We start from the raw sequence: 13,888 nt of genomic DNA, 5'->3' as shown, positions 1-13,888 counted from the left end.
ACGAGGATGATTCTCCATGTGTGCAGTCTCTCCCAGGGCAATGGTCGCCTAATTATCCACTGTGATGATACTGACGTCCTGGTCCTTCTCATGTACTGCCAAAGCAGAGGACAGCTAACTGACCAAGTATTCATATATGCTGGACATTCTGGCAAGGAGCGGTACATCCCAGTTCAGGAAATCGTGGACCTACTTGGTACGACAGTTTGTGGTAGCCTCCCTGCTGCTCACGCCGTGATAGGATGTGATACGATGTGTTCAATGAACAGGATTGGCAAGAAGACTGCCTCCTCCAAACTTGTCAAAAACATTGACAGTCTCACAGATTTGACCACCTTTCATGAGAATTATGAGAACGTTGCACAGGTATTTGCATTGTTGCTGTATGGAAAGAAGGGAAAAGATGTCCAAGCTCTAGATGAGATGCGCTACCTTATGGCAACAATGACGGACAAAGCAGCTTCAATGCTTCCGCCCATGGAAGATGCATTCAAACAGCATGTCTGACATGCTAAGTACCAGACGAGGATCTGGTGTAACAGTCATATTGCGAACCAGGAGGAAACTCAACCAGTTGGTCATGGCTGGAGTGCTTGTGATGATGGAGGCATCACACCGACCATGTTCTCAAAGCCACCCGCTCCAGTCGAGGTGCGAGACCTCACTCACTTGTACTGCAAAGATAAGTACTGCTCCAATGGAAGGAAGTGTCCTTGTCAGCTTGCTGGACTTGATTGTATTGATGCCTGTTCATGCACAGAGTGTCAAAATAACACACCAGCAGGACAGGATGAAAATGAGATTGACACGTAGACACAGGTGCCAATTTTGAGTACTGTCACAAACCAGGGGTAACATGCCACACTGTATCAATTTTGCCTTTCTCAATGTCAGTTTTGCATCACTGGGGTATGCAGGAAAAGGAATAGAAGTTGGTCTGACACTGATACAATATCTGTTCGGGGTAGGATTTGGGATGATTTGTCCGACGCTTCCAAAAGTCACAAACTTTTCAGTTTTGATGGGGTATTTTTTTTACCCTCCAACCCTTGGATTAGCTCTAAACCCCGTTGAATGTGTTGTCAAGTGTCTATTATACCAAATAAATTAAAATAAATAGCTTTGGTTGAATTTAACTTGGCTCATTTCAATGTATGTGGCGATAATTGAAAATGGCAATTTTTCATGGATGTCCACATGGAAGGGGTTAACTTGGCATGTTGTACACAGTTGTTGCAACTACAACATCATTTTCTGAAAACTAGACATCCAGAGGAATAAAATTACACCAGTTTTAGCTGGTTCTACCTCCAGTTGGGGTCGACCTCATTTTCCTGGGCTGGACCGCTACTCTATTAACCCAAAACACTCAATTTTCATTCATACATTATGTTGGAGTTCCCTTAGTTTGGGGCCGCTAGGTTTCATGGTTTTGGAGTTATGGAGGAGACGGACGGACTGACTGACCGACAGACACTGACATTTATTAGTATAGATGTGTGACGATTTCCCTTCCAAGGAACTTCAACACAAAGTGACCAATTCTCCCATCAGGTCTGCACATTGGTTGCCAACCTATGACAGTATTTTGTATACAGTGTCAAGGTTCATGGAAGAGGGAGAACACTGAACAGATCAGGATGCAACAGGACCAAAGGAACAGTAGTGAGGTCACAAACAATATAGTTGAAGGTCAAAATAGAGGGAGACTTGGAAAAACAATGCAGTGGGGAGGAATAGGGTGGACAGGATTGATACAGAAGGAAACATCTCCCCCCCCCCCTACCTACGACCTCTCCACCCTCTCCCCTCTCTACTCTCTCTCTCCCTCACCTCTACCCACCCCATCTCCCCCTCTGTCCTCTCTTCCCCTCTCCCCCTTCCCTTACCTCTCTCTTCCCCACTCACCTCTCTCCCCCACTTCCCTCTCTCCCCCATTCCACTCTTCTCCTCCCCTCTCTCTTTCTCCCACTCCCCACCCTCTCCTGTCCCGTCTCTCCCACCCTTCTCCTCCCTCCCTACCCCTCTCCTCTCTCTATATGTCCATGTTCTATCCTTTTGGACGGATGCTCTAACACTGAACAAATTTCGTCATCGAGTCTACTGATGGCATTAAAAGCTACTTGAATTTACAAGATGTAAAGCTTTTAATGCATGAATTCGAGTTTTTGTTCCATGTAATGGCTTTTTATTCAAATTGAAAGTGCTTGGACATTTTACCCCAGTGATTTTACCAAAAGTAATATTTATTCCCATTTACATTAGTTCTTATAAGGAAGCAAATTTATTTAAAAAAAAAAATCTTTAAAGTTTCTGTCCCATCTTTTCATTCCAGCTTACTTGTCTTGCGGTTTTTTTTTTTTTTCGATGTGATACTGGCTGAAGTTTTAATATCTGGACACAAAAGAGCTGGGAAGATATGAAGAGTCGACCACAATTTCTGGAGGCAAATGAAGAACTTGTCATGCTATCGTGAAGGTAAGTGTCAAACTCCGTCACCGGACAGGTACAATAATGGATGAAATCAACTGGACGTTAATTGAGATATGTTAGCTACCATGGGAAACAAGGAGGTGACCTTTTGGATGTTAACCCTTCGTTGGAGTAAAATATGTAGTATTGTAAAATATGTAATATAATATCACTTCCGGTTCCTGGTTTGGAGTGTCCACAGGTCTCCTTCAGGGCTCTCTGCTGACAATCTCAAAGTTAAGTTTCCGGTCGTTATCTGTCACGTTTTAGCTGTTTATTTTCTCACTTACATGTTACTGTGTGTTCCTAGTTCGGTTTTGTTTCAAAAATCGTGCTATTTTGTGAGTTTTCGTCGACCTTGTCTTACCGGGTGTTTGAGGCCTACCCTTGAGGCTTGAGGCCTGCTGGTTCCCCTCAGTGTACGAACGTGTTTTGTTTTTTTTCTCCCCATTACTTTCAATTTCCATCTTCGCCACTTTCCTAACATCCCCCATCCCTCCCAACTAATCACTCTACTTCTTATCTTAAATAGTAAAAAAAAAACAAATAACAAAAAAAGGCTACCTTTCTCCTTCCTCACTCATGACTCTCAAGTCTTTTACTTTTTCATCTCCTCTTCTTCTTCTCCTCTTCTTCTTTTCTTCTTCTTCCTCGAATTTTTCTACAACACTTCCATGACCAAATCTGTTGAAAACTCTATCAAACATTAATAATAAAAACGATCTCTTGGAATGCTTCATCTTCCTCTTTCACACGTGTGGTACTCTTTACTGTATCATAATGCACCACTCTTCTGCTATTGAAACAGACTGCTCTCATTTCGACCTCTCCTTCATACCTTGCCTAAAAACTCCAACTGTTACAGCGTTTCTTCTCTCCATTCTCTGAATTCGCCTTTATTGCATCCATCAAGAATTGTGTTAAATCGCATCTCTGACCTAAAACTTTTAGAATCCCCAGTTTGCTATGAATGGTTGCTTTCCATCAATCATTCTTTTTTTCCAATTTCAGTGCCAACTCACCCCTCTCACCCCTCCCTCTCACAGCAACCATCACACTCTGCTCCCTCCAAGCCTCCCTCTCACCTCTCTCAAAAACTCCCCCCTCACCTTTCTCCCGCAACTCTCCCCACTCACCCTTCTCCCACCATTCACCCTCCTCACTCACCCTTATCAAAGTTGCCCCCCACCTCTCATTCACAAAGCTTCCTCCTTCCACTGCCCTCTCACCTCCATCTCTTCACTCCACCTCCTCAAATCCTCAACTGCCTTCTTCCCCTTCTCTTGTCCCCCCTCTCCCCCAGCACCACAGAGCCTTTTCCCCTCCTCATCCAGCTCCCTCCCCTAGCTATTCTGCAATCCCCAAACACTCTTTCAACAACCCTCCTTACCTCCCCCCCTCGTCCTTTGTCTTACGCTCCCCCTCCCCCACCCCCTGCACCCAAAGCCTCCCCCCCCCCCACTCTTCATTAAAAGTGTGGACCTCAAATATCCGGGGCCTTCACTCAAACCTTTCAGATCTTTCCATACAGGTTGCCACTGACAAACCAGACATAATCTGCCTAACAGAAACTTTACTCCCCCAAGACGTGTCTGACTCCCAAGTATCTCTCCCTGATTACTCCCTCATCCGTTATGACAGACCTGAGCCATGTCCTGGCGGAGGAGTTGCTCTCTTCATCAAAAACTCTATTCCTCACTCTCCATGCACTGCCCTCACTCCCCCACACCCCCAGGAATACCTCTGGCTACGGCTTCCCCTCCACTCTCACCTCATGTTATACATGTGTACTGTACCATCCACCTAACAGCGATGACTCCATCTACACCTCACTGTCCGAAAACATGGACCAACTTCTATCTTCTCATCCAAACTCTCTCTTCCTCATATGTGGCGACTTCAATTGTCATCATGCCAGTTGGCTCGGTGTGGGTACCTTTCTCACCTGTCATGGCACCTCAGCAAAAGCTTTCTGTGACTCATTGGGACTGACTCAATCGGTCAACTTCCCGACCCGGATCTCAACCAATGGTGCTCCATCTCTTCTGGATCTGATTTTGACAAATTTCCCTGACAATATCTGCTGCTCTTTCTCCGCTCAAATCGGTTCTTCTGACCACGTCCTTGTAAAAGTGGACATCTCTCTGGCTATTATCAGAGAACTACTTCGCCGCCGTCGAGTCTGGCATTTCATCCAAGCCGACTGGCAGGGTCTCCAAGCAGCCATCAAACTTACAGACTGGTCTCCTATCGCTACTTTCTCCAAGATCAACTCATCCTGGGAATTCTTTCAAAGAAACTTGCTCTCCCTCATGCACAGATTTATCCCCTCTCGTCTTCCGTTGTCCTACCCTTCCTCCTGCCCTTGGTTCACTGAAGCTTGTGGTGAGGCAGTTGTCCTGAAACAACTTGCGTTTGCCTCATGGAAAGCAAACCCAACTGAGGGCAATCTTAGTTCCTTCCATAATGCTCAGAACAAGTGTGTATCTACCCTCAGGAGAGCCAGAAAACAACATCTTTCTCATCTCAAGTCTGAACTCTCAAACCTCTCTCCCTTCTCAAAATCCTGGTGGCGTCTAATCAAATCTGTTTCTGGTGTATGTTCCCCCTCCATCCCCTCCCTTACCTGAAATGGCCGCACTGCTGATGCCGCACGTGAAAAAGCTGAATGCCTAAACTTGCAGCTTGTTTGCAACGAAATCTTGAGTCCAAAACCCATCACTTTCTCTATCCACCTTATCCAGTCGCACCCAACTGTCCCTGGACTCTGTGTCCTTTTCTGCTAACAAGGTGGAGAGCTTGCTGTCAAACCTCGACTCAGATTCTGCAACCAGTCCAGATGGCATCAGCCCACGTGTCCTCAAAGCCTGCTCTTCTGCTTTTGCTCACCCTCTCTCTGTTCTATTCACCCTCTCATTTGCTCAAGGTCATCTGCCATCTGCTTGGAAATCAGCAAGCATCACTGCCCTGCACAAAAAGGTGCAAAAACAGATCCCTGCAACTACAGACCAATCGGCCTTCTCCTAATCATCAGTAAGGTTATGGAATCCATCATCGCTTCAGACATCAAATCCTTCCTCTTCTCCAATGGGTTGATTTCTGATCATCAATTTGGTTTCAGACCAGATCACTCTACCCTGGATATGCTGCTTCTGCTCTCCCAACAATGGATGGAACTCCTCAATGCCAGACAGGAAATCCGAGCCGTATCCCTGGACATATCACGTGCTTTTGATGCAGTCTGGCACCCAGCCCTGCTCACCAAACTCTTCCTATGGTATACAAGGCCATCTCCACTTATGGCTCACAGACTTCCTCTCCTGTCGCAGTCACCATATGGCCCTAAATCGAGTTCTTTCATCCCCCTTCCTGTCCAGGCTGGAGTTCCTCAAGGTAGCGTTCTGGGCCCTGTTCTTTTTCCGGTTTTCATCAATGATCTCTCCGACTCTCTGGAAAATCCTCTATATCTCTTTACTGATGACTCCACCCTCTGCCGTACCATCGGTCATCCCTCAGACCGGCAAGCAGCAGCTTCTTCGCTCACTGCAGATCTGGATAAAATCACAAACTGGTCCAAACGTGGAACATGTCTTTCAATCCGGACAAATCTCACACTCTCACTATGTCTCTTCAAAAGGACCATTTAGAACCCACCCCCCCCATCCACTTTCTCAACAATCCTCTGGAAGAAGTCCTTTCTTTCAAGCTTCTGGGTCTCACTATCTGCCAGGACCTTTCCTGGGAAAGCCACATTTCAAACCTCGCCTCCAAAACCAGTCGCCAACTGGGAATCCTCCATCGTGCAAAGTCCTTCCTCAGCCCACCTGAGCTCCTGACCACTTTCAAAGCTTTTGTCCGCGGCCTGATAGAGTACTGCTCTCCCCTCTGGGGTGTTGCTCCTGCCTCCCACCTTTCTCGGCTTCATGCTGTAGAAACCAAGGCATTTCGGATCATTGGCATCTCCTGCAATGAGGCTGAGTGTTTGGGCCTCTCACTCAATCACCGCAGGTTGGTCGGTGGTCTTTCTTTCTTCTACCGTCTCCTCTCCAGCCTCGCCCCCCTGCTCTCTCTGCGATTTGTCCCCACCATATTTCTGCAGGGTGCTCAAGGTCCGCCAACAACCCCCTTCTGGTAAAACTACCAAAATCACGAATCACTACTCACCTTCACTCTTTCATTCCCCTTTTTCCGGCCTTTGGAATAAACTCCCTCACACTATTCATTCCCATTCTTCCCTCCAGGCCTTCAAAACAGCTGTTCACCACCTCCTCTTATCATCCCCCATCCAAATCCTCAATCTTTCTACCCATGGTAATCCACCCAAGCCCACCTCCTTCAAATTCCCTGCTTTCCTTCCTGAAAGTCCCTGTAATGTCCATCTTCTATTCCCCATGTTCCCCATCACATCCCTCTCCCTTCCACAGATCTCCTAATGTCTCTGTTCCCCACTGTTTTGTCCTTCCCACTCCCTCCCCTCTTGTCTCATGCCCCCCTTGATGTGCATTGTGTGTTTGCACTCACACGAGCTTCAACAAGGTATACAAAAAAAAATAGTGCTGTCACTCTGATAAAGGGTTAACACCCAAAATGTCACCTTCTCTTTCCTTCCCAAGTTGTTTTTTTTAATTTTGATTTGATGTACCGTACTATTTACAGAGCATTGGTGCTTCCAAAGAAGTTTCTTGGAAAGGGTTATACTGGGTGATTTGCCATTGCCTTCATAGCATTTATCCATGCTCTATCCTTTTAAATGCTGAGTGTGAAGCACTTAGAAAAAAAGCAACATGGTAGGAGCACACAAAAGAAAAGCACACAAAGGAGCACATGGACAACAACATCCACAGTCAACACAACAGCGGCAACAACGACAATGTGTTGTAAAAGATCTTTTTTCACATGTTTCACTTGATTTTACATCGTCATTGACACTTACAGATAGAGATGCAATATAATATGTTTGTGAAGTACTACATGCTCTCTTTTGTTTAAAGCCATCAGGGAAGCGATGGTTCAGCATGCCTAGTTCTCCTAAAACTTGCCATGTTTGCCAGAAATTTTGAATGCAAATCCTCAAATGTTGTTACTTTCAGCCAGATTTGAACCCACAGCCTTTGACAGAGCAGTGTAATGCCATCACAAATGGACCATCACCATACCCCCCTGGCAAAACTAAAGAGTTATCCGAACACCTCACCCCATGCAATGTTCCAGTATATAATTAAATTTTAATAAAACAAGTATTTCAAAAGTCGTATAAAAAATTAATTCCGGAAGTTTACCGCCGTTGATGCATTGTCTTTAACACCACCTTATTCAACATGTTACATTAGTTATTTGTGCCTTTTGTTTGAGTCCATAATGCCCTTAAAAACAGGAAGTTTCCTGCTTGGTGTGATTTTCAATTTTGTTTGAGTGCCAGACAGGCAGCAGAGTAAAAAAAATTATCTCACTCCTCTCTGCAGATGTGCGATCGGGACAAATTCAGAGCTAAAGTTGTGTTCAACTACAGGTTCGTTTTCCGATTCATATTCAAAATGTAACATTAAATTTAAATTAAGTTGTTCCTCAATCATAAACTGACATTTGTAGACTGACTGACGGACGGGCGGATGGACAGACAGAAGTAAACCAATTGCTTAACCTCCACTTTTCGCTTTGCGTACATTTACAAAAAAAAAAGAACAAGGTCCCACCACAACTTCTTCTCTCGTCTGAAATGGTCTTACCTTCCATCAGTCTTTTTCATCTTGTGTTTTATTTTTTATCAACATTGTAGACTAAACCTAATTTTGAATCTTCTTCATATCAACCATCTCACAGTTAAAGGAGCATAAACAACAAAAACCGGTTTGAATTCTGGAGAAAACTTAGCATCAATATGGTATTGTCAAAAGAGGAGACATTTAAATACACTTGATACGAGCAAAGTTTCTGTCGAGCAGATGTCACGGTGATTGACTTGGTTTTATATGAGCACATTTGCTGCTTCTCCCAATAGAGATGACAATTAGGTGAGGACGGGGCAAAGGTTACAGTGCTATATTACACTCCTGCTAATGTGCACACCTGCTTTACAGACGGAAGATTTGGGTTAACATGAATGGGCCTTTTGTTAAGAGAGCAAACGTGGCTCGGTTTGTGTTTATTGAAGGTTCACTGGGAATTGAAATGGAGTTGCTGGAAGATTTTTCTTTCCTTGACAGTTCTTTATACTTCTTAAAACTGCTCAACAGATGGCAAATGGAAATTTGGTGAAAATGTTCTTGACGTGTGAATTCTTAAGCTTCGGTCAGAAACACTTCTGATATAAGATATGTGGAACTTTTTGGAAAAAACAAGCAAACTAATTGACAGAGGACAGAAGATAAGCACAGTTATAATGTATTCTTTTAATCTAATTAAAGCATATCTGACTAGTTTTTGATTAGAAATTGAATCTGCGGTGACATCATAACTGAGGCACGGCCTCAGAATGTGAAATTTGGCTCGGATGTAGGAGCATAAAATGGTAACTCTTGAAAGGCACACTGGGATCTTTGAGAATCAAGAGCAAATGCTTGGAGATAGAGCAACCAGTTCAATATTCTTTCTAGTAATAAAGTTCGTAAAGACTGCATGGAACGTCTTGTCCACAAGGCATCACGGCGACAGTGTACTTGGTGTCCATAAAGTCCTTGTGCAACTTTAAACTTTAATAACACTGGTTTACAATTTTTTTTTCTCTGAGGCAAGCATGTGAATAGGTGTTTCTGAGTAATTTTGATATGCTGAATTCAAATTTCTAAACAGTTTTGCTCTATCACCTCTAATTTTTTTTGCTTTCACATATCCCATTTTTTTTTACTAGTACGTGCCCGTAAAAAAAAAAAAAATAATAATAATAATGATAATAATAATAATAATAAATAATTAAACCACACAGGCCGTTTCTCTGCTCTCACGTGCCCGTACGTGCGTGACCCGGAAGTTCGATATTATTCGCAGTTTCGATAATTCGCAATTTATTTTTAATACCCAATTATTCAATTAGCGCCAACGTATTTTACCTTTTCGCAATGTCGTGGCAAGGAAAAACAAAAAGAGAAGAGAAGAGAGAGAAAATTCACAATGAAAATATTTCTAATTCAATATAATTTTAAGAGCACACTGTCAAAGCACTTCTTTTTGGATACACATCACAAATATATAACAATAAACTCATTGTTAATATTTTTATTATTACTAGCAGGGTACCCATCACTGACGGGCTTTTCGACGTCTCACCTCAAATGAGTGTGTATTGGTAGAAACGGGAATTCAGTGTAAATACTCAATGTGCAGATATCACAGTTGGTGCAGCTGGTAACCTTGGCAACCTCATTCCATTCCACCAGCGAAGATTTCCAATCCATGTTTGTTATATCTCCGAAGTACTACTTGGGAGTGAGGGTGATATTATGAAAGCTTGGCTGGGAAACTAATTTTGGCACGTTTTGGGCCTACCGCCTGATGGTACATCACCAAAGTTCTTTCCTTGCCAACCAAACACTGACAGGTACCTATCCCTCTCCACATGACTTCTTCAGTCCCCAACTTTCCACCTCTTTCTATACTCCCCATAGCTTTGCTTTCAGCAATTTCCATTCAGTATTTCTCAGCATTTCATTCTGGTTTCCCATTTGATGATCCATATATCAGTAGTTTCAGTTTCACTTTTCTACATCAGTTTCACTTTGGGATATTAATTTTGATTCGTCATTGCAACTTGTGATGCGACGCGAATGGTGCACGAAAAATGGCGTCAAAAATGATTTTTGGGGGAATATTTTTGATTTTCTAAAGGGTGTAGAGGCATCTAAAGTGGCTTAAGGATCTTAAAAGGTCAAAAAGGTGTCTAAAGCGTTTTAAGGGTCACAGAGAGGTCTAAAGTGTTGAAAGGGTCTAAAGGTCTTAATTGGGTCTAAATGTCTAAAGGTGTTTAAGGGCAAAAGAGCAAAAGTGGTATGAGGTGTCCAAATGGTCTGAAATTGTCCAAAGGATCTTAAAAGGTCTGTAGGTCTGAAAAGGGTTGAAGATGGTCTATCTGTCTCAAAAGATCAGGTTCGATCTGTGACCTGCTACAGGTACCATGTAAACCTGTACTAACCTGTTCCATGGTCGGGTTGTCGGCGACTAAACCGTCTCCCCCACCAGGTTTTCTGGTGAGGAGGGTGTTTGGATATGGACACCCAGCAGGATTAAAAAACAAAACCTGTCAAAGGGCGGAGGAGCTCCTTGTGAGCCAACGGCCATCCATATCTAGTGCCCAACTGTGTCTGCGGACGTCCTCCTGCAGTTGGGTCACTTCTTATTAGGAGGTTGGTGGCAGGATTTGCACTCCGGCCACCGTAAAACCCTTCATTCCACAAAACGCAAAAAAAATCTGAAAACCTGTCAAAGGGCGGAGGAGCTCCTTGTGAGCCAACGGCCATCCATATCTCGTGCCCAACTGTGTCTGCGGACGTCCTCCTGCAGTTGGGTCACTTCTTATTAGGAGGTTGGTGGCAGGATTTGCACTCCGGCCACCGTAAAACCCTTCATTCCGCAAAACGCAAAAACGCAAAAAAATCTGAAAACCCACTCCGTGGGAGTACCTCCTGTGCAGCTTCCCTTCGCAGGGCAGCTCACCGGATGACGGGATTGGGGCAAAGCCTTCGAGACCCCCAATCTTTGATAGGAGGGAAACCATGGGGTAACATCCCTGGGTCAGATTGCGGGAGAGTGTGTCGGAGTGGTGCTGAGGTGTCGTCCACCAGACGGCGGTCTCCTTGGGTTAACCTGAGGCGGTCCCTTCGGGTGGGTGCCTGGAATGTCCTATCCCTAAGAGAGGATGATCACCTGTCTCTGTTATCATCTGAGCTCAAGCGTTTGGACATCGGGATTGCAGCTCTCTCTGAGGTTCGGAGACCGGATTGCGGCGAGATAATGGTGGGTGGTTACACCTACTATTGGTCTGGTCGCTCTGATGGTTACCATACCCAAGGAGTTGCTGTCGCTGTGTCCAATAAGCTGACCCCAATGATAATTGAGGTAACACCGGTCAATGAGCGTATTATGAGATTAAGGATTCGTCACTCCTTCGGTGTCATTTCCCTGGTCTCTGTTTATGCTCCGACTGAGGTGAGTGATCTCACCGTGAAGGATACATTCTACGCCACACTCGAGTCTGTGGTTGATCAGTGCCCCAGACGAGATACACTTCTAGTCTTGGGGGATTTCAATGCATCGACTGGAACTGATAGGGGTCAAGTTATGAGGTGTGTGTTGGTCCCCATGGGTCAGGAACTATGAACCAGAATGGCACTAAGTTCCTTGACTTTGCAAGAAGTCATGGACTTAGGGTGGCTGGTTCATGGTTTCAGCGCCCACAAGCTCATCGCTGGACTTGGTATTCCAACGCTGGCGGTGTGGCAAAGGAGATTGACCATGTCCTCATTGACGGTAATTGGAGGATGATCCAGAACTGCAGGGTCTACCGGAGTGCTCAGTTCCTCAATACTGACCACATGCTTGTTGTAGCAACTCTAAAGCTGCACCTTAAATCCTGGAGAATGGTACCATCCCAGCCTAGGCTGGATGTTGCCAAGCTCAGGGATGAGAGAGTAGCTGAGGAGTTTGCGAACAGGCTGAGTGGACACTTGGGGGGTCTGGGTGCTTTGGGGGGTCCTGAAGAGTTGTGGAGCGCCTTCAAGACCACCATCCTTGATGTTGCCGGTGGATGCCTTGGAGCTCACCGCAGGGCAAAGAAGAATTTTGTCTCTCAAGGGACACTGGATACCATTGACCAGAGAGCAGGGCCAGGCTGAATGGCAGAGCTGAGCTGTTCAGGGAGCTGAGGCGTAAAACTGTACGTGCACTGAGGGTGGACAAGGAGGCCTATGTGCGAGGCATCTGTGAGGGGGTAGAGCATCACCTGTGGACAGGTGATTCTCGTCCCGCTTACAGGGGAATTCGCGCATTACGTTCATCCAAGCCCATCCCTCGGAGCACTACAGTTCGAGCAGAGAGTGGTAGGCTCTTGACAGAGGAGTCTGAAGTGAAGGCCCGCTGGGCCGGTTACTTTGAGCGGTTGTACCAGGCTGATCCCCCAACTGTCGAGTTGGATGTCAAGGGTGTTACAATCCCTGTTGCTGACCCTCGAATCAACTGTGGTCCACCTACGCTTGTGGAAACACGGGCTGCGGTGAACCAGTTGAAACGGGGCAAAGCTCCAGGGATCTGTGGCATCCATGCCGAACTTCTCAAGGCTGGTGGAAATGCTGCACTCGTGTCGTTGCATGCAGTTTTGTGCTCTGCTTGGAACACAGGCATCATCCCAACTGACTGGAAGAGGGGCCTTGTTGACCCTCTCTGGAAAGGGAAGGGTGATCGCCAAGACTGCAACAACTACCGAGGGGTGACGCTGCTCTCAGTGCCGGGCAAGGTCTTTGCTCGGATAATTCTCGATAGGGTTCGCCACCATCTGCTTGAGCACCAGCGTCCAGAGCAGTCAGGCTTTACACCAAAGAGGTCAACGATTGACCGTATCCTTGCACTTCGTGTCCTCACCGAACGCAGACGAGAGTTTCGGCAGGGGCTGCTTGCAGCCTATGTTGATCTCTGTAAAGCGTTCGATTCAGTGAATCAGGATGTCCTCTGGAGGATTCTTGGTCTTTGTGGGGTGCCACCAAAACTGATCGATCTGATGTCTGAACTCTACTCTGGTACTGAGAGTGCTGTGAAGTGTGGTGGTACCATTTCTGACTTATTTCCAGTTGTTACTGGAGTTCGTCAGGGATGTGTACTTGCCCCCACACTTTTCAGCACTTGTATGGACTGGATTTTATGGAGGATGTCGGAGAGACTGCTGCGGTGCGTCATTTGGGAATGTCAAGATCTCGGACCTTGACTTTGCAGATGATGCAGTCATCTTTGCGGAGACTTTAGACATCCTCTTGGGGGCCCTCGAGGTGCTGAATGAGGAGTCGGAGCCGTTGGGATTACGGGTTTCTTGGGTCAAAACTAAGATCCAGGCTTTCGGTGACATCTTGGATGCTGCTGTCCTGTCTGTGTCTGTTTGTGGTGAGGATGTTGAGGTCGTGGAGAGATTCACTTACCTTGGCAGTGATATTCATGTCTCTGCTGGCTGCGAGTCAGAGGTCAATAGACGTCTGGGTCAGGCCTGGGGAGTCATGGATTCACTGGATCATGGGGTGTGGCGCTGCCGGTACCTGTGCGGGAGGACGAAAGTCCGAGTCTTCAGGTCCTTGGTACTTCCAGTCTTGCTCTATGGGTGCGAGACTTGGACTCTGACCAAGGATCTGAGACGGAGACTTAATTCCTTTGGTACCAGGTCTCTTTGGAGAATCCTTGGCTATTGCTGGTCGGATTTTGTGTCCAACGAGCGGTTGCTGAGAGA

At 45.7% G+C, this 13,888-nt stretch overlaps 1 pseudogene; it reads left to right on the top strand.

The window, feature by feature from the left end:
* Nucleotides 1–621: 621 nt before the first annotated feature.
* LOC147022774 (uncharacterized) overlaps nucleotides 622–13,888 on the top strand; it is a 37,829-nt pseudogene continuing 24,562 nt past the window's right edge.

Source organism: Eptatretus burgeri, chromosome 7, assembly GCF_056783735.1.
Source record: "Eptatretus burgeri isolate ZD-2024b chromosome 7, Ebu_testis_v1, whole genome shotgun sequence".
In the NCBI taxonomy this organism is placed as follows: Eukaryota; Metazoa; Chordata; class Myxini; order Myxiniformes; family Myxinidae; genus Eptatretus; species Eptatretus burgeri.
Note: the sequence above shows the minus strand (reverse complement) of the source record. Positions and strands in the feature narration are given on the sequence as shown.